We start from the raw sequence: 25,000 nt of genomic DNA on the forward strand, positions 1-25,000 counted from the left end.
AAAACTAATTTGGGGGGGGGGCTGAGCAGTGACTTCTTTTGCAAGTATATAATCACCGACGGGGGTAGGAAGGGCACCACGGAATAATCTTGTTTTATTGGCTAGAGCCTGTCCTGTTGGCAGGTGAGTACCTGGTTCGATACATGACAAGCTCCAAAGTTCAGAGGCCCTAAAGTGCACATTTCTCAAGTTTCAGGGCATATATTCCTGTAAACTGCATAAAACTTGGAACCCGCCTTCAAGACACCATTGTACCTCATGAGGCTTCAGATCAGTGAGCATCTATTGCCAATACCTCCTGTTGTGTGTTTTACGTTACACGATTAGGTATTCAGTAAAAATAAAGGAGGAATCCTTAAAACAGAAATCTGACATGCAGATGCGGGTCTGTCAAATATTCTATAGTTTGGGAGAAACACTTGGTCCTACACTGCCTACGTTGTCTATTTAAGCCAATCAATAGGGATCTTAGCGCTATTAAGAAGTACGCCTTGTGTGTGCAGTGGAAACATGCGAGGTCAGCAATATTTGAAGCAGCTCAAATGGCTTTAGATAAAATGATAATGGGAGTCTATAAAATGATTTTGACACGGGGCATGATTTCATTGCGTGTGGGAAAATTGCCAGAAGGGAAATTGTAACCGGCTGGAAGATAATCAAACCATTTGCGTATGATAATACAGTACACATAACGTACAGTATTAGGCAGTACGGAAGTGGCACAGACCGTTTGGTCTTCCTCAAACCCGGCCGTCGAACGGCTGCAATTGCTGAGAGACACCTCAGCGTGGCGCCAGTGTGCTTTGCAAGCAATCGACCCAGGCGATGCGAACCGACTGATGGCACTCGTGGTCTTTTATGCACGTCACGCTCCTTGAATGTAATTCCACCGCATGAAAATTCCCTGCCAGCTTTCCAAAGCTGAGCATATTTCAATCAGCCTTATCTCTCCATTCACAGCAGAGTGGTTCGGAGAAGAAGCACTTCCAGGCGACGCAGGTGTGCCCAAAATCCCAGACAAGGCACTGAAACAATGCTTTGATCAATGGGATGGTTGGAATAGAAGACCGGCACGCAGTCAGCAGCGTTGTTTTGATTGTATTGGCAACATGTGAAGCCGCACTCTTAGCAAAGAACATTTTTGAGTTTCATTGTGAGAATGCTAAGAGGCTGATTGACATTCGCTCTACTCCTACTAATGCATGACAGAATACAAAAATGAAGACCCAAATGTATTACCAGTTCAGCGTGAATGGGCTTTTACTTTTCTCAGGCTAAACATTTATCAGATATTGGACTGAAGATAATTGTGTCCTCAATGCAGTCCATTCAGACGGATGAACAATTCTGAGTTGACCGAGGGTGAGCAAATTTGGTATTTTAAAAAACAACGGCCGGGTCATTTGTAAATGAGGTAAAACAAGAGATGTCATTTATTTTGATGGTAATCAAAATTCATGCTCAATTTTTAAGTATGCCATCTATTCCTTGTTGTTTTAACAATTTGCACATCCCGATATCCGGACAGATTTTAAACCAGGTTATCCCTTCCTCTCACAGTCAGCAAAGATTACGCCGATCATTTACCCTTTGGTGTGTTTTGAGAGTGACTTTTCCACCCTGATTGGCTCCAAAAAAACAGTTTGGGGTTGACAGTCATAAATGGTAAACCTGTTCAGAATTTAGGATTGAAAATCCTTTTGTGTGTGGTTAACATTTTAGTTTATTCGAGTCGCTGAGTCTGTGTTCGGTGCTCAAAACTGGACAATAGCTAATTAGAAAGTGACCGGAGTGGCAATTTTCTCAAGCACTTGTCCTCCTTCATTTTGCGGGTGAGATGGAGTCTGTACCACAGCTGGCATTGCGCAAGAAGTGGTTTTCCCCTACGTACTGGTTGCTAACCAATTGCAGTTCACATGTAGACAAGCAAGCAATCACACTCCCATTCAGGACAATTTCGACAATTTAATCGTGATGAACCTCACATGCATATTACCCAGAATGTCAGAAGTCAGACATGTTAACCATCGGCACAAGCTGTAACTGTTCATGCTTGCCCACTAATATTATCGAGTATAAAAAAAAAAGGTGATGTGAGGTTGCCATAGCAATGACAGAGATGCTATTTTCCTTATTTGCACTGCGCATACACTCGCTGTGAATTTGTAGCTGTTATGCTCAAATGACTCCATATTGTTGCGTTAAATCATGTAAGCTTCTCATTCGTTCAGATGCCCCCCCCTACTCCCCCCACTAACCATGCATGCCAGAGTTCAAACTGCATAATTGATAGCCTACAGTAAGTGTTTTTTGGAGCACACGCATTGGAGGACTATTTTCCCTATTGGTGACATGTTGTTGATGCAGAACAAAAATGACATTTTCTTCATCCTCCCCTTCAACCCCCCCGCACCAATCGCGCCTGCTTCAATTGTCACACATAACCCACGCTCTGCTGAGACAGCACTTGCAGCACACACTGACACAAAAAGGTCTATCAATATGGACGCATGCTGTATTGTGTTGCTTGCGTGTGCGTTTGGTCAGACACGCCAAACTGCAAAAAAAAACCAACAACTAAAAAATCTGTCTGCTACTTTTTAAAATGTTGCCGGAGCCTCACTCCCTCTTGTGCTTTAAAGAGCACTGATGTTTGTTGTGGGCATTTGTACGCACAGTTGGCCATGTTTTTTTCTTTTTCTTTTCCAGCAAGAAAGAGGAGGTTGACTTGGGAATATGAAACATCAGAAAAAAGTGGCACGCACTGGAGAAGCGGGGCGAAGTTAGTTGCGGTTGAAGAAAAACGGGCCAGAGGAATGGTTCCCTGGTGTAAGTGGATGCGACAGCTCCTCACCCAGGAGAGCACTTGTACTGAGCACACACTGGAGGCCAGCAGGGCCACCTGTCACACAGATCTGTGACTAAACAACTCTATTAGCGAACACGCACGGGGGTGGGGGGTGGGGGGCGTGGCGAGGGAGTGGGGGTTGCTACACCCATGCGCACGCACACGCAAATCCATCCATCCATCCATTTTCTAATCCGCTTTAACTGCACGAGGGTTGCGGGCGTGCTGGAGCCTATACCAGCTGTCTTTGGGCAGTAGGTGGGGCACACCCTGAACTGGTTGCCAATCGCAGGGCATGCAAAGACAAACAACCATCACACTCATACTCACACCTAGGGACAATTTTAAAGTGTTCTATTAACCTGCCTTGCATGCTTTTGGAATGTGGGAGGAAACCAGAGTACCCAGAGAAAACCCACACCGGCACGGGGAGAACAAGCAAACCACACAAGAAAGCCGGAGCCAGACTGAAAGGCCTGTTCAATGCACTGTTTTGCATTTCTCATTTTGCTGCTGACATCATCCTTCTCGTGGTGGTCTGTCAAATTATTAGAGATTTAATTATTTTTTTTAAAAAGTATGACAAGAGATTTTTCACCAGTGTGCGCATTGTATTTGTGCATTGTATGGTTTTGCTGGAGTTCAGTGAATGGGTGAAAAGTGCGTTGGCGATCAGGGCTCTCCGTTCCCACATGTGAAGGCATTACATGGAGTATACTGTAAAAATCGATAAATAAAATGATTGCTTGGAAAAAATGTGATATAGCGTGGAGTGTGAATCTGGGGAAAACTGTAATGACGACAGATGCTTACATTTAATTCCACTTACATAAACTTAATCCATTAGAGGTAGAGTCATCATCAAATGAGGAAAACAATTGCAGACAGCGGCCAGGACAGTAATGTGGAGTGCTCTGCCAGGCTGTCTATCTCGCAGTCTCGATTGTTTTTTTATTTGATAAACATCATCGATTCAGTGGCAAAAAAAATAATGTATCGGTAAACCTGTCTCCCAATCCTTATGGTGCTGTTTCGTGTGCATGTATTGGCAATCCAAACATCCTCCACGATGTGATTTATTTTTGTGCAATGCATTCTTCCGTTGGCCTTTGGAAACCTCTGCCTAGCAACAAGTGGCCTTTCAAAACTATTTAAAAAAAAAAAACCCACAAGGTTTATTATTCTTTCATTTATTTCATTCTAATCAAAAGACAAAGTGGACTTAATATGCACAATTGAGGGTACGGGAAATTCTTTTTGAGCTGTTGTAATTGCAGCAGCTCGTTGTAAATTTTGACCCCATGTATGAGGTTGGGTTTCAACGAGCCATATTATGACATGAAGTCGGGCCTAAATGCTAATTACCGGGAGACCCAGTTTGATGGCAGCTTTCAAGACCATAGGTCACATTATAGGATCAATTTCCCGAAGTTCATTGTTGGTAAAATGGTGATATATGCTCCCTTTGTATTTCATGCCAGTGGGCGTCCTTGTTTTACGATGCTACCGCCATACGTTCCCAACGACGCATAATGGAACTGGTTCACCCAAGAATATATGGCCATACTGCATTAGTGGGCACGCTTATTGTTGACATATTTGTATTTTTGCACATGGTTGTTTTATAACTATAAGCTAGAAGTGTTTTTCTTCCAAATATTTACTGTAATGATGAGATTTCAGAGTCCGAACGCCGTGCTAGGCACTGCTTTGCACAGTGGTGAAAGAATACGATGTCATGTGTCATAAGCAGGGCCTGTTTTCGACAACATTTTCGACTATAGCCGCCTCTTCAAAGTATCGGTATTGTGTCACGATGGTAGAAGCCATCAATTCTGTACAAAGCGCAAGATAACAGCACAGAACTACCTTCGACTGAACTGAAAGTGAAATGTAATTGATGAAAGGAAGAGTTCCATTGCTGATAGTGAAAAGTTGAATTGGCCAGCACTACCGATTTTGAAGGCCATGCGCAGATTAGATTGACATGGCAACACTTGGGGCCTGAATTACTAAAATGCTGCAGTCAAGAATTTGCCTGTTTTTGAAACACAAGCCTTGAGTGAATGAGGCCCATAGAGTCCGAAACATAATTGGACAAAAACAAAAAAAATAAAAAATTGCCCCTGGCTTTAGCGTAGGTTGCTGATAGATGATGGTGCATTCCCACATGTTTGGGTTCAGTCATCACTTTAGGAACAGAAACCAAAGCCCCCCGCTGTATTCCATTTGACATTTTATTCATCTACATCAGGGGTGCCCATTACTTCGATTGCGATCGACCGGTAGATCGCGGACTGGTCCCAAGTCGATCGCGAGGGATGTAGTGGAGAAAAAAAAAACAACCATTTGTGTGTCTTTGTGCATGTTTGTAATATATATTTTTTGTGTTAATGTACACTGCACCCTAATCATCCGATCAGTCTCATTTTCACAAAAAGCATTTAAAAAATAAAATAAAATAAAGCAGGTAAATCTTTAACCTCCGGTGGCGCGTGACCTGCGTCACCGGAAGTTGTTCGCGCTCAGCAGTCTGCAATTGCAGCTTGTGATCAGAGCTGTTGCGCTATATCTTTTTTCGTTATCGTTATTCTCATTCAGAGTTTGTTTCGTGTACAATTTCACCAAGGGCACGGACAAAGAACAGGAATCTAGAGGACCGAGGGAAGCACTTTAAAACGGTACGTGTGAGCTACGATAGTTAACAGGCTGCAAAAGTGCGTCGCATGCCTCCGTGTCAGGCTGCTGCTCATCATGGCGTGCGCGTGTATGTGCGTGCGCGGTAACGGGTCGATCGTGGGGGGTTGGTTGGTCGAAATGTCGATCTTTGGTCCAAAAAAATTTGGGCACTCCTGATCTACATCAATACAACATACATAGCATTGTTTTGTGAAGGTTTCCAGACCAAGGTTTTTGTCCCGTGTCCTCATCCCAACAAAACCAGTTGAACTAATCAGGACGACCCACCATTGTCATTGCTTTTGACATTGTGTCTTGGTCTATGTATAGAAAGGCGAGTGTTGCCATTATATGCGCTGCCATGTGGGAAGAGTCACAAAGCCGGCGGGGGGAGCAAAGAGCCGAGTCAGTCCCAAGTCCGACATTAGTCCGCCTGCCCTTCACATGCACCCATGACAGGCTCCACATGCCGGCAGTGCTTTTTTTTCAGCTGCTGACTTTAATAGCAAATGACTGTTTCTCGAAACCACCACAAATGGGAAGTTTGGTGTTTTAAAAACATTTCATTAAAATGGTGATCTTTATGTTCATCATTCGCTCGCCGGGTTCTACTAAAGAGGGGGCTTTGCCTATGTATTTTTCCCTCCATACATTAGTTTGTGCCTATGGTGCATGAAGAGCAGGATTTACTCCTCCCGGAATGGGCCTTTGGCAGGCTCGCTAATGGGATATGGTCCACAGCTCCACCTGTTCCAATGAATTTCTAACCCTTTGGAGCAGCGAGACTTCGTCATGTGATGGGGAGGTAATGGAGGAAAGCGATGATTTGAGAGACGGTGATCACCCCTGTTTTTTTTTTTTTCCCCCTCTCCCAGCAGAGTAAAACATCACCTGTGTTCTTGTCAGGAAAGGAGGAAAGGGAAAACGGCAAAGGGCTTTTAGGCTGAGAGGAAAAAAGCTGAAGGGCAATTTTGCACTTAAATGCGACATTTTTCACAGTGCGAGATGGTGACAGCGTGTAACACACCCATGAATTCAACAAAGGAAACCAACACACATTAATTCACAAACAGCATATCCGCCTCACAGTGCAGAGTTGCAGGGCGCAATTCTGGCTCCGACCTTCCGGTGTGGAGTTTGCATGTTCTCCCTGTGCCAGCGTGGGTTTTCTCCGGGTACTCCGGTTCCCCCAGCAGCTGGAACAGTTTGTGTTCAACTTCACAGGCCCCACTGGAGAGCACAACACATTTACAAATATCCCACCTAATACTCTGACTCACTCTTCGAGATTATTTTGACAGCTCGCTGATAAGAACCAAGGTGAGGAAAGACGTAAAAAGCTAATAAATGGCTGCTCTTGCCACATCACGGCAAAGTAGACGATCCTGTCACTTTAACAAGACATTGCTGCAGTGTCTTCCAAAGGGGTTGCAATTTTCCCGTGTCACTTTCCTTCTGGCCGAGACTGATAGTTTAACCTGAAAAGCCCTTTCCAAAGCCATACTCAGTGTATGAAGAAAATATGATGCGTTGACGGAACTAACCTGTATCAGGGGCATTTGTGAGGTATATAACGAGCTACACATCTGACAAGTATCGTTCTCACGAAGGCTTGATGAGGAAAGGCAGAGAAACCGTGCTAATTGCCAAGATAAGCTAAGACTGAGATGGCTCACACGTTCCACAATTAAGGGCTTGGTGTGATCAAGTCCACTTTTCAGAGATTGGACTCCGGAGAGCCCCTCCATGAGCCGTCACCTAAACGTAGTCGAGGGGTTTGCATGTCCTGAAGATCCTAGGAGCTAAGTTGTCTGGGGCTTTAGGCCCCTGGCAAGGTCACCCTTGGCAAACAGGTCCTTGGTGAGGGACCAGACAAAGCACAGCTCAGAAATCAAATTTGAACACGTTCTCCCTTGCCCGGACGTGGGTCACCGGGGCTCACTCTGGAGCCAGGTCTGAAGGTGGGGGCTCACTGGCGAACGCCTCGTATCCGGGCCTGTACCTATGGGGCCAGGCCAGGTTTACCCCGAAAAGGCAACATGGGTCCCCCTTCCAATGGGCTTCACCACCTGTGGGAGGGGCCAAAGGGGTCAGGTGCCCTGTGAGCTGGACGGCGGCAAAAGCGACCTTGGCGGTCTGATCCCTGGCAACAGAAACAAACTCTAGGGACATGGAATATCACCTCTCTGACAGGGAAGGAGCCTGAGTTGGTGTGTGAGGTTGAGAAGTTCCGACAAGGTATAGTCGGGCTCGCCTCCACGCACAGCTGAGGCTCTGGTACCAGTCCCCTTGGGAGGAGTTGAACACTCCTCCATTCTGGAGTTGCCCAAGGTGAGAGGCACCAAGCAGGTGTGGGCATAACTTATCCCCCCCCCCGCTTGGTGTCTATATATTGGGGTTCACCTCGATGGACGAGAGGGTAGCCTACTCGCGCCTTTGAGTGAGGACACGGGTCCTGAATGTTGTTTGTGCCAATGCAACTGATCACCAGCTGGCGGTGTGTTGGCTCTGATGGTGGGGGAAGTTGCCGGTCGGCCCTGGCAGACCCAAACGTATTGTGAGGGTTTGCTGGGAAAGCCTGGCAGAAAACCCTGTCAGAAAGAGTTTCAACTCTCACCTCTGGCTGAACTTTGCCCACATCTGGGGGGGAGGCATGGGACATCGAGTCAGAGTGGACCGTGTTTCGCGCCTCCATTGTTGAGGCGGCCGTTTGGAGCTGTGGCCGCAAGGTCGTCGATGCCTGTCCTGTCCCGAGTTTTGATTTTGACTTTTCAGGGCAGCATAATAAATGATTTTGGTATTTTTTTAGTCAATGTAGCTTTGCTTCTAGACGAGAAAATACAGGTACAGTTTGCTGTTATACACAGTGTGCATCATGATGCTCTTTGCTTCTCGTGCCCAAGCACAAAAGGAAACACGCAACCGCAACTGCACTTTTTGCAACATCCAGGTGATGTTACACGTTCACATTTCACTCGTATGAACGCCTGCCTCCTGTTTCTTTGCATCCCGCACGCATGGCGTTTTAAACATAAGCGAACATGAAAAGTGTGTCAGCGCACAGAAACAGAGGTGACTCATTTGCGGATCAAAGTATTTGTGTTGCACGCTACGCAAAACAAACGCCTGACAGACTGAACATTGGTTTCATCTATTTTTGAGTTAGCACACTTTTAAAACCCACTGGGGCTACTCATCAAGCGACTGTTCATGAAAAAAAGCTTTGGTCATGACAGCAGTGCTCTGTACTCTAAATGTGTCCATTCCACTATCTGGTTAGGGAGAAAATAAAAGGTTATTTGTGTAATTTGAAGATAAAATGCATCGTGCAGATGATTGTATTCAAATCTAATGGTGTCGTTGGCCTTTTCTGCTCAGGTTTTCTCTTTTTTGTTACTCAACTTAACTTTGATACTTTCGGAAAAAATATCAACACGCTGGAATCATAGACCCTATTTATGGCAAAGAAAAAATTCTTTTCACTGTCATAACATCACAATTTAATTATGAATTCTCATTTCAATGACAGGCAGACTACTGGGCTTCAGACACTCTTGTATTTATTTGTTATAAGCTCCTGTATCAGTATCATGTGATTTTGGAAAACAAACAACAGTCAAAAAAACAGTACTAATGTAGCTCGCTTTTCACAGAGTGAATTCTACATGTCTATATGTGCTCCTACTGCGTTTGTGTGTGAATAATGGTTCTTTGAAGGTAAATCCCCAATGCTAACTTTTGCTAGCTTATCAACAGGGTTTTCCACTGAGTAGCTAGCATTGAGCTTTTGATGTATCTAAAGTGAACAGTTTTTTTTGTAAATATACAATGTGTGTAATTCTTTTTGTTGTGTGCTTAGTTCTACTGTACAGTAAACTCCGGTGTCAATAAACAGCTTAAAGCACGCTTCAGGGACGGCAGAAGAACATGTCTCTAATGTTTGCTGCGAGTAACACGTCACATTCACTGCGCAGGAACTTACATACATACACACCGCGCCGTTTGGCCGATGAAACATTTTTTCTTCTATTATAATGCTTTTATGATCGTGAGAAGCCGACACAGAAATTATGATTATGTTTTGATTCATTGTCCAGCCCTAATCAGTAAGGTAAGCCTTCCAGTTGATCTCACGTACTGCATGGTGACACATGCAAAATAATGCTTTTAACGTCCCAACCTTCTGATAGATTGAATGTTCCCCGAAATGTTGAGGACGTCACTCAAAGTGACTGTGATGTGCAGCGCATCAGGTGGTTAGCTGGTGGGTGGGAGTCGAGGTGTAAGATGGACTGGCTGTGGTTATTGGCCATGACAGGTGACGTTTCCTTTCATTCTAGTGAGTGCTTTTGTCAACACCCTGTGGGAATTCTGAGCAGATTCATTTTCATGTTGTGACCCGTCAATATGGAGGATAATTTATTTGGGCCTATTCAGGAAATCGAGTTGTCAACACATGACTTACGAGATATATTCAGAACAAAGATTGATGACTGGCTTGGGTACCAGACTGACAATAAGTTCTCATCACACAGCAGCAAAAAAACAAAAACAAAGCTTTGGGTTAGCCTTGGCTAACAGATTGTTGATCCAGTATAACCTGGGCTGTTTTCTTTTTCTATTGTAGGATACATTTGGATGTGGCAGATTTTAGTATTCATAGAGTCAAGTCAAGTCCAGGTCAAAATGTTTTAGGGTGAAAAAAAGTCATCAAAGTCAACAAAATTAAGAGTTGAAATTGTCATCATGCTTCATGAGCTTGTCACTTGTTTTATTGTGTTTTAATTTTTTTTAAAAGCTTTTTTGTGACATCACCGCAAAGAGGAAAAGGATGATGATAACCTTAGAACCAGAAAGGCAACTTACGATGACTTCAAAGGGCCTTGCTGCTCTATATGAGCAATCCAATTAATAAAATGTATGAAATGGCAATAATCAAATACATAAAAGCTCATGACAAGCAAAATAATGACCTGTGAGGCTTGCCAACAACTGACATTTTTCAGTAAGCAATTGCTTAAAGGGGATATTTTATGGAAAATTGTTTTTTTGTTGCTTGTATTCAGATAATTGGTTCCCTGAAGTGCCTTCCTTCTCATCAAGTGTGAAATTTAAAAACCAGGTAAGTTTTTTTTTTGTTGTTTTTTTTTTACTCATTCCTCCAGATGTGTCTTTGAGTGAACCATTCTGCACTTTACATTATAATCAAGTGTTTCTCTGCCCATGACATGATCAGCTTGGCTGGTCGGACTTCCTGAGCTACTTTGAAGCTCCAACATTGTCTGAAACTGTTAATGCAGAAACACCGACATCCCCCACGCGTGAAACTAAATCGTCAAAGTCAAAAGGTAAGCAGAGCTACAGCGAGTTTTGTTTTGGATGCATAGCATTGTGTGAGTATCTGACATGCTTGATTGCTCAGTGAAGTTGTTGACGCCGTTGCCGGGGTTACTTGTGTTTGATGTCCATGCGCAACATACATACACGCAGTGATGTACAAACTGCTGCCTCTGGGAATGAAATCTTTTTTTCTTCACGGGAGCCCACTTCAGTAGTGGACTTAGCTCACACCAATTGCTCATCTGATCAAACCTTTAAACCTTCGGTCATCAAGGTAACGAAATTGACATTAAGCATTTGTGTATTGGAATAGGTTTCACAATGTCCAGTCACTCACGTGCATCAAACAGGCCCTTAAAATGGACCAATTTCAGCAAAACAAAAAAATAGTGTGCAGAACTCAAGAAGTGTTATTATACCAGTGATGAAACGCCACAATCATGTCTTCTTTCCTACATCTAGCAAAGGGTCTTCAGAGTGGGTAAGTAGTTTTACTTGAGCTCTCTTTCAATTTTATGCTTGGTTGACAGGTCATAATACTGTATATCATAATACTTAATAGCTTAGATTTGTATTGTCCTATTCAAGTGACTCAAGGACATTTGACAATATTTCATGAGTATAATTAAAATATATCTACACATGCGTGTGTGTGTGTGTGTGTGTGTGTGTGTGTGTGTGTGTGTGTGTGTGTGTGTGTGTGTGTGTGTGTGTGTGTGCGCGCTGTATCCCGCAAGCAGAACTCCGGCTAATTTATACATTGATGTTACTAAATGTATGCTTTCGGGAACAGATGGCGCGAGGATCTTTTTTGGAGATATCCATGGTAGCAGCTTCACAGATATTTATAGCAAAGTATTTTAGTTTAAAAGGTCCCTTAAAACATTTCCTATCCACTTTCAAGGTTTTTGATGAAACGCTTGCCTCACTGAGGAATAGCGTACATCTCACAGGAATTAACTGTCCTGAAAAAGGAGCCTGCAGGCCGTCGTGTAACATTCAGAAAAGAAATGCGACGGTCAGCTCAAACTGGCCTGACATCCAGGAAAAGCTCCTCGATGGTGTCAGTTCCTCGTTGTCAGGAGTGGGCCGTGAAACCAGGCGCCCCCGCCTGGCCCCTTCACCCCACCCACCCATCTAGCATCCGTCATCCCGAAACGCTGACATCAAAACAAACAAGACACAGGGAATAAGCTGTGGCACCACATCAACAAACAGCTGTCAAGTGTCCCTGCGTGGTGTGATGGGCCGTGGCACGGTGAGAGGGGCCCGGTGTAAATAGGAAGGGACGTGGATGTGTTTGGGTGACAGCCCAGGGAAAGGTGTGGGATGGATGTCTCTTATGAAGAAATATGTTTGACATTGTAGACGCCTGCTGCCAAATAAGATCAGCTCGTCTTGCGATAAAACAAATGCTGCGTGACCACGGCAGGAGACGATTGTGTTTGGTCTCAAAAATGAAATCTTCCCTCTTTTGCATGTTTTTTGCAAAGCTTCGATTTCAGGATGCTATTAAGAAAATGTGAGTGTTTTCAGTGAGGTTCCTGAAATGCATCGGCTTGTCTTACAATAAAACAAATGCTGTGTGACCACGGAATGAAATAATTCTGTCGTCTTAAAAATTTTATATTGCCTCTTTTAAAGCTTGAAAGCTTGCCAATGTTCGATTTCAGGCTATTATTAAGAAACTGACAATGTCTCCAGTCAGTAAAGGCCCATACTGTATGTAACGCCATGGTAGCCACTCATGTTTCATGTTACTGTTGAAGAAAAGCTTTGCCAGCCATGCGGATGTTGCTATACAATAGCATTGGTAGAAATCATTTGTGAGTACTCAATTCGGCCTCACTACTGGCATGGGTGTATCTCACTTAGGCATGGGCCGAGTACAGGTTTGCCGGTTTACTGTGGTTTTAAAAAGTCATGGTTTCAATTGCCGTAACGAAAGCTGGCTGTCACCGGTAATGCCCTTTTTTTTTTTGAGGGCCCGTCTAAGCAAGGCACAGTATGAATGGCTGGTTGCAGAGTTGAGGAAACAAGCCACCTCGTAGAATTGAACTGCTTCCAATGAACTTTTTTTTTTCCGGAAGGGGAGGAGTGAGTTACGCACGGAGGAGCAGGGAGGGAGCGAGACGAAAGAGACACTGCAAATCGGATGCTTTTTTTTTTGGTGTTTTTAATGTGCATTTCCCAAAGAAAACAAAATGGCGCCGGCGTGTGCTCCTTAGCCCCATGGACAACATGTAGTCCACGGGTCTCATCTATAAAATAGCTCCCTAGTGATGCAATGCTGTGACTTAGTGAGAAGCATTTGAATAGAAGAAGAATGTTCACATTTCTTGACATGTATTTCGTACATATTTCTTCTGTACCAAATATTCGATATTTTATATAAACATAAAATAGGGTGTCTTCAATGGGACAGATATTCACCAAAATTGTCATTTATTGTGATTTCAGATGTCCCTATGTGTCATTTTAGAGCTATGATTTTAATCCCGTGAAACTGCAATATTTTTGCGCACAGTTACCATACTGTCAGAATTTAACCCTTTCAGGGGCAGCAGTTATTACAGTGGACAGCTTCTCATGTTATCTGGTAACAGGTTATCATTATTGGTCCATGAAAGGGTGAATACTGACCCAGGACTAACCCTATTAAGCTTAACTGAATCTTGTTTCACTTGAGTACCCGTTCCCAGCACTTGTTGGTTTCATGCGAGTCAAAGGCAGACAGTAGTAAGTTTAGCCACATGTGGTCCGATGCAGCAGCGGTATAAGAAAAATTATTATATATTTTTTCTCTCTCGATGAATAGAAGATAATAACAACAGATTGCACTGGTAAGGCTGTCATGAAGCACACACCGGCTATCCCTTGACAATGTTGTAATGATATCACTGCATATGCAATCTTCCTGGCGGCCTCCTTTGGGTATTATGCATCATATTTGCGGAGTCCAATATTATGCCGCTCTGCTTGCCCCTGTAAGGTTTGCTTAAAATAACAAGAAAACATAGAAGGGTCTGCTGTCATGTATTATTGATTACAGGGGACGATCGTGAAATAGCAGGTACTGTTGATCTCTTGACACCTTACCAGTGATTAATATAATACGTTGGCAGTATAGTCACGTTAACTTTGAGGGGCGAGGAAGGACGTAGATTACCCCGTTTTGTATGTCATTGGGGATTAGCGATACGTGTTCTTGCTCTGAATGGGCATAGATCTTTTTGAATTGGATGACACCACTCATTGCCCTTGGCCTTGAAAAAGCCAATATTCGCATTCATATCTTCTTGATTGCACTGCCATTCGCACATCTCTGGAATTTGTGCTTTAAGGTGAACGTGGATGTTTTATCTATAGCTGGAACATTCTACCCATTTCTTCAGCGAAATAATCCAGATTTAAAGGCTCTTGGTTCACTAATGCATTTGATGTCGAATGTCATGTGGGAGGACCATTACACACAAACATCTCTTGATGAAAGCCAAAAAGGTTACAGTGTGATTTTTGTGAGAACGTTAGTGGCTAATGTTGAAATTGTAAGAGTAGATTAAATGCTGTCTGGGAAGATGCACAATGAAAGATAGTTTTCACGATTGCGTAACATGTCAAGACCAAGGCAAAAATTCTACATGTACATAGAACAATATAGAATATATTCTATGGAAATACTAGTTTTCTTGGTTGGGGGGGGCAGTGAATGATAATACACAGACATTGGTAAAAATTGCTGGCCATGATAAAATATTCGGGACCCCAAATGAGTTCATTCTACATATTCAGATTTTAAACCTTGTGCACTGGACTCGCTGCAGCGTGTACTGCTGTTGTTCATTGTGTCGTCTCATGTCGCATGTTTATCTTGTGGTGCTCAGCAGTGCACATTAATGCGCCACTCTGCTGGTTCGGACTCGCTGTTGACGTTTCCTTTCTTTGTCAGTGTCCACACGCGTGAGACGTATTTTTGCTTAAGGTAGTTTGGCAGGCGCACTTGACGGCTTTGATCCCTTGAGTTTAATTTGCATCATATTAAAGTCCATGATTTCCTCACTGATAGAACCGTCTGCAAGGAAGCAATAATTTGACGCCTTCCTAGTTATCTTCTTTTTTTTTTTGATCCAAGGATGTTGGAGGATGTCATCTACGGTCCTTGTCTTGGCTGATGATACTTTTACGCAGAGAAATTCTGCACTTTTCAAACAACTTTGCAAAATGAATATTTTCCTCTTTTGATTGTCATGGTATCATTATGAGTAAATTCAAATTACTCTTATTACAATGATTGGAAGGATGTAATCATTTCTTTTATCTTGACATGACAAGCCTCTAAATTGTCATCATGCGTCACCAGTCACCGCCGCTTCATCCTGTGTGACATTTGGCATGAGCATAATAATCACAGTCTTCGGTTCATTACATGTTCACTGAGAGATTGGTAGAAGTCGCATTCTGCTGCGTCTTTCTCAGAAATGTCGGTCCATTGTGACAAAATATGCCTGATTAACTATGAGGAAAATTAATGTATTTCATATAGTACTGTTTTCATATGGCAGACTACTGTAGAAAGACTAATATAGATATATTTTATATATTTTCTAATATAGAAAACTATATTTTCATGGCAAAATATTGACAGTGAGTATGATCTTTTATCATGTTGTAGTGTCATGTTAATTGAGACAATGAATGTTTATTGTTGGCTGCAAAAAAAAAAAAAAAAAAAAAAACTCCATCAAACTTGTTGCCCACTCGACCAAATGTACACAGTGGAATGCAGAAGTTATTATTTGTGCATGTAGGTAGATGTGAACACCTACACACACTTTCTCATCTCACCCCAAATCGAACAGCAGCCTTGGTAGATGTGTGATTAGCAATAAGCAAAAGGGGAATTGCAATGGAAGCACTCATGCTGCTTTGGCGGATGATAGCTTCCCAAAATAGGATAAACACAGCATCCAAATGAGTGGAATCTGGAACTTCAGCACAGTGGTTCATGGCTAAACCTATCTACGATGGCCAGTTCTTGTTTTTATGCGTGGATCTAGCAGTTTTGGATCAGTAACCACAGAAGAAGCTTCGCACAGAAGCTAAGCATTATGACGGTTTAGCGCAGGGGTGTCAAACTCATTTTTGTCGCGGGCCACATTGTAGTTACGGTTTGCCTTGGAGGGCCGTTATGAATTTTGGGAAATCTTATAAATGTTTGATCCCCTCCTCATATTACATACATAGCGCACAACAAGTTAATGAATAACTAGTTTTAAAATCAGAAGTCAAGAATAATAACTGTTATTGTGGATTACATATGACAATTTAAAATTTTGGTTCAGACTTCAGCAAGCATCACGGAAGTTGACATGCTTGATTTTCTTTCGCGGGCCACATAAAATGATGTGGCGGGCCAGATCTGGCCCCCGGGCCTCGACTTTGACACCTGTGGTTTAGCGGGCTATGAAGCAGTGGTCCTTTCTGCCAGCCCGGGCTCTCGCTTTCGTCCACCAGGGTGAACCCCAATTTACAGGCACTGAGCCGGTGGGCAGTAAGCATGCCCACAACTGCTCTGTGCCTCTCACCAGGGGCAACTCTGGAGTGGGAGAGAGTCCATTCGTCTCTCTGAAGGACTGGCTTCAGAGCCCATGTCGTGTGTCAAGGCAACCCCAAGTATACCTGGCCGGAACTTCTCGACTTGGTCGCGTTCCTTCCCCTGCCAGAGAGATGACATTCTACTCGTCTAAAGCCAGCTTTGGTAGCATGGCATCGCAGCGCCAAGATCTTTGGCTGCCACCCTGCTCACTTTGCGCCCGACCATCTTGGCCCCTCCTACAGGTGGTGAGCCCATGGGGAAGCAGACCCACAATGCCTCTTGATGCTCTGCCTGACCGAGTCCTAGTCATCACCGATGACACGGTCCGAAGATGAACCAGTTGGAGTGTCGATCCTAAAAATGCAGACTCAGATGAACTCTGCGTTACAAAAAATATTTCTAGAAAAACGGAAGTACCGACAAAGCAAAAACAGATACCGCTGGCAACAACAAGCCAGGAAAATCTGATAAAAACAGAAAGTGCTTGCCAACTGCAAGGTAAATTTGACAACCGAAATTTCTCAAAACGAATGGCAAGAATCCAAACACATGAACCATAAAGTAGTCCAAATTGACTTGAGAATGAAAATACTAAACAAGAATCTAGCAAAACAAAAGTGACTATGAACATAGACAAGAAGTCTAGAAAATATCACTTGAGCATAAACAGCGAGAAAGGTTAATAATCCGACAGAGATTTGTGATCTTGGCAGTCCTTAAGTACTTGACCAGGCTTGATTGGGAACAAGACACGGACGGGTGCGCCGCTGAAGAGGCACGCCCTCCACTCCAGCTTGTGCTAAAATAAAAACAAAAAACACAGACAGAGCAAAACCATGACAAGGAGGTCATTTGAGATTCAAGATTATTGTGCAAATGTTCGTATGGGCAAGCCATTTGTATATATTTATATAGCAAAAAGTATATGAATGACCTGTTTATGTAAAATTACAAAGAGAACAAGAGTTATGACTTGATGAATATTTTTTACATATACATCTTCTTGTCGAACATGTAGACTATGCCAAAGGATGAAATGTGTGACTACTTCATTCTAAGTCCATTGATCAAACCGTTACCACCTTCACACTGATCAAATTATTGAGGAACTAACAGACCTGCGAATTGACGAATAGCCGTGATTGGTCTATATGCCAAAAATAATAACCGCGTTAGCAGCAATTTGAAGAGGGCTCCATCCGCTTCACACTGTCACTCCTCGAATTATTCTGAAAGGTGCTCAGCGGGTGAGTATGACTTGATCCTCACCAGAAATATGCTGAGGTTCACGACGGGGAGAGAGGGTACAAAACAGACGTCTGTCGGGGATACGGACCAAACAAGATAAAACAGCCTTTGAGTTGCCTGGAGACAGTGGGACAGTCAGAAAGCATAAAGGAAGGGAATCAAGTACTGTACTGACAAGCATAGGAAAAATGAAAGAGGCAGCAGTGAATATGTATGACATAGTGGGTGGTGGAGATGTGGAGGCTTTAGGGCCGCTAAAGATAAATGATGGACGCGGAAGAAGAGGTAAGACTTTGGAATCAATATGGGTGGCACATTTGACAATCGCGGAGGAAGGGACATTTTGATAAAGCCCTTTAATGCCATATGCAGACTGCATTTGTGAGCAAATAGTTGCCAAGAAGATTCCATGGAGTGCACAGGAGGCTTGTGAATGACATTTTCGAGCGCCAACCTTTTTCTTAATTAGAGAGCAAATCATTGAAGTGTCTTATTTGGTGTGTCAATCAGCGTTAATCGGCGTGTTTTAGCAATTGATCTTCATTCCTAATTTCAGGTCGATGTCCTCATTGAAGTTCCCTTGACAACTACTCCAAAATGTGAGTTGTGGTGGTTGGACTCTGTAATTCCCTGCAGGTACAATTTTCCATAACGTGGCAAACTCCCAATCTGCTTCCTTTGCCTTCTGATAACTTGTGCTTTAAGCCCTCAGTTAGAAAGTCAAATCCTCCTTTGCCTCTTTTTAAGCTTACTTTAACGCACTTTTCACTGGGTTAGCAAAAACCTAGGAAGCCATATAGTTCCTACCCTCTGTAAAATGAAAGATTGAGCTATTTTCCATCAGTCAATCTATCTGCAGTGTCATTATTGAAGACATACTGTATACGATAACTTTGCATTATTGAAAGTTAGTGGTCATGCTATTGCTATTAAAACTTGCAGTTCTTTTTTTTTTTTTTTGGTCATATTTCAGGCAGGATTTATCTTGCAGTCCTGATGACTTATTTGAAGTGGCACAATTTCGCTATCACAGCAGAATGCATGCAATTAAATTTGTGTCCCTTAAAATATATTTTAAAAAATCATATACAGCAGGCTTTACAATGCAATTGGCTTGATGGACCTGCAGTGTACACTCATTCCAAGTTTGTTAACTTATGTTGACAAAGTAGGCAATATGAGCCCAATAAATCTAGTTACTTCAATATCCAACTCACGATTGTCCCATGACCTCATTAAGTAAACTTCAAATGTATTAAGTCGCAGTTTGTCTTTCAAACTGTTGTGTCTTAAGATGATTTGTGCTCGGATGTTACGGTCTGTCTTTGATGAAATTAACTGCCTGATGAAAAAGGATAGATGATGCATTCATCTAACACCGTCTCCCGATGCCTCATCAGTTTATTATTACCATTTGGTGTCACATTCTCTTCAACTCTTTTGTCAAAGGTTAATTTATATTCTCTAAAAGTCAACCCGGATTGTTTTGAAAGGTCAGTTTTGATGAGCGCCTTTCGCTTTAAGAGACTGAAAATATTTTTGGGCGAAAGGGCTCATTCTCCTTGTTCTGTCTTTTGAAAGAAACAACAAAAGAGAACCAGACTGTGGTTAATTTGTTTTGCAGTTTTTTGGATGGCTGTCCAAGTGCCCTTTTAGCTAATTTTCAGTTCAGACAGGAGGATTGAGTCTGTAATAAGTACTGATTGAAATAAGTTAAATTCCTGAATGGTGAGAAAAGCAGTGGAGACGTTCGGTGAAGGTGCCGATTTGTTCTGTCATGTTTTGATGGAATCAGTCACCTACTATTCACGTGGCTAAGCAATACTTGACACCCCCTAAAAGTGACATGTAATAAAGTAATACAGGTACCATTGCTTATATTAAGAGTTAAAACCATAAATACACCACAAACTATGAACCCAAAACACTTTAATCTTGCACTTCAAGTTAACATACAACCGAGAAGTGCTTCGGAGAACTGAAAAACTCGCCATGAGCTTTTCTTTGGACCTCCGGGACTGCAGTTTCCTGCTCGGTGGGCCGGGACCTCATCAACTCCTTGGGATTTCTTGTACTCCCGCGGGCGCCTATTAACACTTCTTGACAATTATCCTCAAGGATAGTCGGCACCTGGCATGCTATAAAAAAAACACTGAGCTGAATGGGCGAAGCCCTTCGCTAACATAACAACTCGCCAATGACAGCGACCACCTAACTATGTGCTAAGCTAAAGATTATAGCTACTGTAGTACGCAACTGCTAGCTAGCCTCTTCCGAGCCAAACTAGGGCCAATCTCTTTACAACAAGATGAGCTGAGAGCCAGGAAGTATTTTTAATGCAAACTTGGACCGCTAAAACGCAACAGACGATGAAGCTACAGACCCGCATACAAAGCTGCTGCTTAGGATGGCAGAGTGAACAAGTGATGGAGAAATACTTTTAGATCAGAGAAGGAAGTGTTTTAAAGTAAAGTGCAGATCCTCTTGTCTCTCGAAGTGGTGATGGGCTGTGTTCATGTACGTTCTTTACGCTCCAGCAGGAGCCGACAAGACTGAGCCGTAAGCTAGCAGTAGCCTACTGCTCGAGCGCTCACTGCATACAGAGTCGATAAACAGATGCTGCGCTGCTGCAATTGAACATTTCAAATGTACCTTTGAACTGTTCTGCCCAAAATACATACACACTGCAAACAGTATTTTGCCAGAACATTTATTTTTTCTCAGATCAAACAGAAACACTGATACTGGGGGCATTAAAAAAAAAGGTGCTCCTGCGTGAAGTCATGATTGTCTGTCCACAAATATGCGGGTGCCGACTGTATTATTTGCCCGCAGAATTTTAAGTTTGAAATCTGTTCCAATCTATTGCTTGTTGTTTTAGAACACATGCTTCAATCAAAGGAGAAACAACACTCATGTTAATGTATATCTTGCTGTATTATACACTATATGAGCATGTGCCCCAATCTCACTTTGGAGAGTTTAGGCTTCAGGTTGCTCTTCATGACCTGATAAAGCACTTAAAGTAAACAACCGAAAATGTGCCTCAATCCATCAGATGCCACAAAGCCATCAGAATTTAAATCGTTAGCATAAATCTTAAGGTTTTCCAAATACGGGTCACTTTCAGGAAGAAAGCAAATAAATTAAGCTCTGCAATCAACCAAAGTTTGTATTTTGATGTAAGATCGAAATCAATTCAAAATATCACTTTTCAAGCAGCAGAAGCAGAAAACGTCAAAATCCCGTCTGAGCTTGCAGTCGTCCTTCTGCGGCCATCTAAATACCAACCTGTCTTTGTGCTATCGCTCTCTTCGGGCTCGTTGATCTTTGCTGTTGCCACGAGACGAGCTCTGACTGCAGAATATCAATCAATCACACCACGGCACTCTTTGTTCACCCCTTCTCTCACTCTGGCAATCAACTGATTGGGCTTCATCCCCCGCTGCTCACCCCACAAACCTGTACTGAAATGTCAACCAAATTAAGCAGCCAGAGTACCTGTTTGTATCCCTTAAAAACAAACACATACAGAAGCCTTCACATCTGCAGTAGCCATTATGATCATTTAACTATTGACTGAGAGGAAACAAACACACAAGCACTGTACGTTATCGGTCTTAAACCAAAATCTTGACCAGCAGTTAGATTATCGGCGCTCTGAAAGTCAGCGTTTTCACCTCTTCTTACCTAAAGCAAGCGGTGCCGATGTTCAAACCAACTGTAACGTTTGCGGTACAAGCTGCCGATCCACATTCCTGCTCTCATGCCATAAAACCAAATTATCTTTGCGCGTTTGTTGTTCTCTGCCATAAAGAGTGGCTTAATCTGTTGGACGCTCCAGACAAACATCAGTTTATAGCCCAGGAGTTCCTAACCATGACAGCTGCTCTGCATAAAGAGCCCAGCTGCTGTCAGGCTTTCAGTTCAGTCGGTGCTCCTTAACGGTGGATAAGCCTTGTCAGGTTTTTTTTTTTTTTTGACACTTTGCTTTTGTATTACGAGTAAAACCAACACTCTCTCCCTTTTCTTTTAATGTTAAAGAACTCCACCGTTTATGATGGCGGATGGTTACAATGAGTTGAAATATTCACATTGTCGTGATGAAATGCATCCAGTACAAACTACAGTTTCTCAATAAATCTTTCTGTGGACATATAGTAAATAAGTATGATACTGTAGGTCTCCAGACTAACTTTTTGTACTTGGCGCAAAGTGGTTAAAAGCTTGAACAGTGAATGCAGACAGTGTGTGTGAAATGTGAAACTAGTGCTACTGTTTTCAGCAAATTTCATCTTTGCCTGCATGTTGTGTTCGGCTCCTTTCTTCTTGTTTAGAAGCTGACGTTGGGCCTCAGCGCTAACAACTGGGCTGAAGTTTGACAGCAACAAAATTTTATTTCACGGTTGTCATTGAAGATATTTGCAAATTTACTCGTCACACACGTGCGAGTTGATGAAAAATGCGCTTGCATTGTCTCAAATGTTAGCTTGGATTACTGATGGGTGCTAACCACTGCCCAACCACCACAAAATTCTTCCATGTCCATGAAGTTGTGGGAAGAAATGGAGAAGGGGGGGAGTAATAAAATGCAACCTTTCAAAAGCAGCTTTCGAAGTGGATGTTTGTTTTTAAATAAAAAAGGGGGGCGGGGCGGGGATGGGGATCCTGTGATCTGGGCCGTCTAAATGTAGGCTGTGCGGATGTGTGAGAATGTTGCATTAATTCCTGAATATCACAACAGGAATGTTGTTCCAAATTGTCAACCTCTCAATTTAAATTCGCATGCTCAAGCTACTGGCATGACATAAATCAAAATCCAGAATGCACATCTATTTTTTGCAGGTGGGTCACAGCTGCGTCCTGAGACAACGCTATCATCTGTACTTAGAACTTTTCAAGTGACCGTAACAAAAAAACCCCGTCAGTTTTTACAGGATCTTTCTCATGTAAATCTGGCCTTTAGTATGCTCATTCAACAAAACTGTCTTTAGTGCCGCAGTGGGAATAAGAGGGAATACAGTATGCTTAGGAAGAAGCGGGTTAAGAATACCAAAGTGGATGATCACACACTGTTGAGGCTGTGATGCAGTTCGTCGGCTGGTTGTGTAATATGATGCAACTGAACAGCCTTGGAGAGGGCTTCTTACGGTAACTCCTTCAATATTTATGAAAAAGAAAAATATCTACGGGCTAGTTTGATGAATTCTTTCCCAACGGCCATGCTCCATCCCCACCTGTAAGGTTCAAGATCCTTAACATCGGTATAATGTAGTACGTACAATGTGACGGCAATTTCTTTTCATCACCGATTCCATTGACTGACCATAATAGAAGTTCACAAGGTGAAAAAGGGAAATAAAAGCTCCGAGATATGAAAAGAATAATTCTGTTCATCAGTCACTAACACAGGAGCAAAATTAATTACAGTTATTCAGTTACCCTCCGCGAACATTAAAACCCGTTTATAGATTTCAGAGGCCAGACCTCTGACATTCTTTTAACAACGTGGAAGATATTAATTACGATGGAGGAGGAGAACAAAGTCTTGATTTTTCAAGTGGTCATTAAGTCCTGGTGAAGATGTTGTTCTTCAGACTAATGACGTTCGCTATAAAGTGATGCAATGATGTGGAACAGTGCTGTTCTTATCATTGACTGCAGATTTCTGTAGAGTGTGATTTTTTTTTTCTCTCTAAATGATTTCCACACAAGAGATTCTCATTTGTAATCAGCACCCAGCACTTGAAAAAATACAAAAAGCTGATCTGCTGAATACCGAACATTGAGTTTGCTATTTAAATCAATACATCCCTCATTATGGTGCCATGAATATTTCATCTGCAAGACTATTACTTCAAATGAATAATTTAAGTGCGTTCTAACAGTCCGTGTTGAAGGGGTTCAGTGGCACCCTTGTCCCAGAGGTTCTAAATCTGACCGCCCCACCGGCAAGGTCTTAGATCATGCGCGGAGATGTTTCTCTTCCAAATTGTCAGCTTAACAAATCAAAAAATTGTCAGAAAATGCAAAATTCCTTTCAAAAATTGTGACTTTATCTGAAACCTGAATATCTCAGTAACTACATGCCATGGCAGACAAAATTAAACAGGCTTCACATGGCGTGAGTTGCCCGTCCCCCACTAAAAAAAAGAAACTGAGCACCATTGTTTGCATCCGCAGTTATCTGACACAATTGCGTGTGACTTCGTCATAACCCCATGGCTCATTTTTACCACTACAGTATGCCGTTAGCTAGCTAGCTATGACTGGACCAAAAAAACTACATTATCTTTGGATTTCACAATTGACGGAATAGCTCATTGCCATTATTTCAAACAAGAAGTGTAATTTGTCTTCGGCCACTGTCATATGTAAAACACTGTGGATGTGAAATTAGTGTGCACTAAAATGTCTTGCCACGTAGTGTGAGCTGTCATGTTTAAAGATGGTTGACTTTCCCCAAAGTGTCTCTGTTATGTGGACACACACACACACACACACACACACACACACACACACACACACTAAGCAAGGACATGATGCAGCAGACTAGCCCGTTGTCCGTCTCGCACCTGATAGGAGTTCTGGTTAGCTTGTGAGCTAGCTGGTGGCTAGCACCTCTTGTTGGTGCGTGGGAAGCCCCGTAATGACTCGGTGGGATGTATTACCTGATTAGAACCACATTTGGTAAACCCTCTCTGAAAAGATGTTTAATGCTCAACAGCACACAAAAGTAACTATACTTGATCTAATTTATGTAGGACAAAGAGATTACCCTATTTCTGTGTATTTGGTATGTTACTTTTTATTCCTAAATAACGTTTTGTCAAATACTTGAAACTGATGCTATGTGCATAAAAAACAAGCTGAGCTGAAATTCATTAAACACAGTAAAACTGCCGATTTCTTCTCATGGGTATAGGGTGTAGACTCGTATATTCTTGAAATATTGCTGTTTTAGCCGTAGCTGTTTTCAGATACAGTACTTTTTGAAATGGTTTTATCAACCAACCAACTATATTTGTGTGTTTAGTTCCAAAGACATAGTGGTCTCTGTCGAATCAAAAGCATGAGTGGAAAGCCTCCGCAAAATGGCGAATGCAAGTAGCAGTTCAAAAGCAGCACTACGGTTGACATCAAATGAAGAAACATACATAAAATATTGAGTGAGTAGATTTTAACCTTCCGTATCTCCACAAGGGATAGGGATGAATCCATTTCCCGCTCTCTGAACTTCATCAAAATGGAGATAAGACTTGCTTTCAAGTGTTGAGCTTGTGCAGGAT

At 42.5% G+C, this 25,000-nt stretch overlaps 1 long non-coding RNA gene across 2 annotated transcripts in view; it reads left to right on the forward strand.

The window, feature by feature from the left end:
* The window catches only part of LOC109521285 (uncharacterized), a 167,295-nt gene that overhangs the window by 12,588 nt on the left and 129,707 nt on the right, over nt 1-25,000 (forward strand). Inside the window, exons 3-5 of one of the 2 annotated variants that reach the window (XR_002169324.1) lie at nt 10,594-10,649; nt 10,764-10,875; nt 12,958-13,258. This is a non-coding gene — a long non-coding RNA (uncharacterized LOC109521285). Of the gene's footprint in view, nt 1-10,593; nt 10,650-10,763; nt 10,876-12,957; nt 13,259-25,000 lie in introns of those variants that run through there. The other variant, XR_002169323.1, reaches the window with a different exon arrangement.

This window comes from Hippocampus comes, unplaced genomic scaffold (genome assembly GCF_001891065.2).
Source record: "Hippocampus comes isolate QL1 unplaced genomic scaffold, H_comes_QL1_v1.1 scaffold85, whole genome shotgun sequence".
Taxonomy (NCBI): Eukaryota; Metazoa; Chordata; class Actinopteri; order Syngnathiformes; family Syngnathidae; genus Hippocampus; species Hippocampus comes.